This window comes from Caloenas nicobarica, chromosome 12 (assembly GCF_036013445.1).
Source record: "Caloenas nicobarica isolate bCalNic1 chromosome 12, bCalNic1.hap1, whole genome shotgun sequence".
Taxonomy (NCBI): Eukaryota; Metazoa; Chordata; class Aves; order Columbiformes; family Columbidae; genus Caloenas; species Caloenas nicobarica.
Genome location: NC_088256.1, coordinates 3,975,863 through 3,979,120, shown reverse-complemented (window position 1 = coordinate 3,979,120; position 3,258 = coordinate 3,975,863).

The following is a 3,258-nucleotide window of genomic DNA, read 5'->3' as shown; positions in this document are numbered from 1 at the left end:
TGGTGTCAGTCTTAACTCTAGTCTTCAGACTACAGCTCTTTATAACGACATGTTTCCCGGTGCCCAGAGTCTCTGTGGCACTGGCGAGTCACCACCTTCCTTCCTTTGAGCACCAAATAATGATTTTGGAGAAAAAGCCGATGATGACAATGAGCCTAAAGCTACTAGGACTTGGTTTTTCTTCCTTAGTGCTGCGGTCTTTAACGGTAGTTTTAACAAGTCTAGTTACATGTGTGGATGAAATCACAGCTTTCTGAACTCTGCAGAGGTTTGCTGCTTTGTTTCAAGAGTTGTGTGTGATATTTATTAGCAGGAAACTGTTTGCGGTCAGAAGGAAACTTAAAGACAGGTATTCCTTAGGATAACCCCACATCTTCCTAAGCCACTCCCTTAAGTCAGGCTTCTTGCAAGTGTTGTAGTTGCTGTGGAGTCCAGTGAGGCTGCGCGTCCAGAGAGGGCTTTTCTTTTCTTTGCAAAATTGACTGAAGCTCAACTTTAGATTCAACATTTACTTTGAACAACGTCTGGAGTGTTGATTTCTGAAAAGGACACAAGGTACCTCATACCAGTTATATCTAACTCCGGCTGGTGATTTCAAATGGGGAGCCACCATTTAAACCACAAGTGCAAAAAGTACATTGTAGGGATCACAAGATTTCAAGGTCGCATGATTATTTTTGTTGTAAAGAGCTGTATTTGGGAATCTCTTACCTCAGATGAGCTCATGTTTATATGACTAAGTCTCCCCTGGAAGCCCATGAAACAAAAGAATTTTGAAGATAATCCATGTGGATCTTAGAACACATAGAAAAACTGGCTGTTGAACAAGAAAAATAGTCCTAACTTTATTTACAGAGGCATTATCTGAAAATGTCTGCTCACTTTTACAGCGTTGCGTTGCTGTGTGTCAGAGAGGTTGCCTTCCTGCTTTATATACACACGTGCAGGAAAAATGTATCACGGATGTGCTGTGCCTCCCATCTATATGATGAGGAGTTTTGAGGGTTTTGGGAGAGAAGATTCTCCAAGTTGCTTCAGGTGGTGATTTAGTTCACAAGAATGATTTTAAAACCTTACTGTTTGTAAAAGTGTATTGCTGGCAAGATGTTGGCTTCTCAGCTCTACGTGATGTGGGGAAGGAGCAAAAAGGAAGCGGGCGTTCACATCTTCCTCTTCTAGATCCTCAAAACATCAAGTGGACGTGTCCTCAGTCCCTGTTTCTCTTTACATCAGATATATATAAAGAGAGAGAGAGAGAGACAGAGAGAGAGAAAACCCCCAAATAGACGTGGATTTCACAACCTAAGTCAGATGTCTGCGATTCCATGTTTAGGGTTACATGCAGCTCAGGCCAATGTGTGTTATGGTACCTGCAAAGCGCTTTTGCTACAGCAGGGACCTGGTTAAGCTGGACCGCATGGAGAAAAAGAAAACAAGTGCCAAAAAGTTCAGGTTTTGTATTAGTTCAGTAGCCTGAAGCAGAAGAGAACACTGACTGTATAGACTGTGAGCGGGTAAAGAGGTTAAGACAGCTGTCGCCTCGTTACTGAACAAATTATTTAAGAAAATCAGAGGTTGTTATGTCATCTTCCCCATCCTACAATACTGAAAGAACTAAATACGGAATTACAAGTGTAGTCTAAGGATTTGTAGCTGCTGTCTGAATTTTCAGGGGTTTGGGCAGGAGAATGGCAAATGTGGTACCTACACTCAAAAAGAGAGAAAAGCTGATAGAAGCAATGCAGACCTGCAGGTTTGACACCAACAGCTGGGAAAGCTTTAGAACAAATTCTGAGGGGAAGAAAAAATGAAGAACAAAGAGTGGACTGCAAAGTGTGGTAAATTACAGCAGGGTTTTATCAGAAGTACATTCTGTTAGATAAATCGTTCTCTTGATGAGAAAACTAATTTCCTTAATGGGGCCAATATAGTAGATTTAATTAACTGCAGCCTTAACTGAAAACGCATTAGTGCATGTGGGAGTGAAGGGGATTCCTGTGGGAATTCAGAGGGGGTTGTGGAGCAGACTGGAGTGGTGGTGGGGCTTTTTGTTGTTGGTTTTGGTTGGTTGGTTAAGGTGTTGTGTTTGATTGTTTGTTTGCTTAAATTTGTGTTGTGTTTTGTTGGGGTTTTTTTTCCTGTTTTTGTCATTGTCATTTGTGGATTGTTTGTTTTTTAAATTTTGTTTGTTGGGTTTTTTTCTTCCTTTTTTACGTTAAATGCCCCATTCCCAGGCTGTCGGAGGGGACACTCGTTCTGTCCCACAGGTTGTCTTGATTCTGATTTTCCCCTGTACGTTCACCAGTGACCCAGGTTTGTGCTGAGGAAATTTGAGAGCAACACAAAGAAAACCAAGATAAGCTTAATAGAACAAGGCGCAAAACCGCATGATTAATGATAAAAAGAGCTTTTAGGGCAAAGATTTATCAGTCAAAGACGATGCAGAGGGAGGACATGTGAGTACGTGAGACACGTGAACTGGCGCAGGGATGCTGCGGTGTTGGAAGAGGCTGGTGTGGGCTGTCGGCGGGGCAGCTCTGCAGAGCCAGGGCCGGCCGTGCGGGGACATGCATCCGGCTGCCGGAGAGGTTGCCTTCCTGCTTTATATACACACGTGCAGGAAAAACGTATCATGGATGTGCTGACATTTCTCTTTCCATCAGACATATATATATATAAAGAGAGATAGATACAGAGGTTGCCTTCCTGCTTTATATACTCACGTGTAGGAAAAATGTATCATGGATGTGCTGACATTTCTCTTTCCATCAGACATACATATGTAGAGAGAGAGACAGAGATATAGATAGATAGATGGATGGATGGATGGATGGATGGACGTAAAACCCCCCAAATAGGCTGTGGATTTCACAGTCTAGGTCAGGTGTCTGCGATTCCATGTTTAGGGTTACATGCAGCTCAGGCCAATGTGTGTTATGGTACCTGCAAAGCACTTTTGCTACAGCAGGGACTTGGTTAAGCTGGACCGCATGGAGACAATTAAAACAAGTGCCAAAACGTTCCGGTTTTGTGCTAGTTCAGTGGCCTGAAGAAGAAGAGAACACTGTACAGACCGTGCGTCCGTGCGGGGACGGGGACCCGCGGGGGGACGAACCGCGGGCGGGACCCACGTGTGGCGGACCGGGCCCTTTCCCGCCCCGCCAGGGGGCGCCGCGCCCAGCCCCGCCCAGGCCGCTCAGCCGAGCGCCGAGCGCGTCCGCCCTCCCCGGCGCGCAGCCGCTGGGCGGTGCGGCCGGC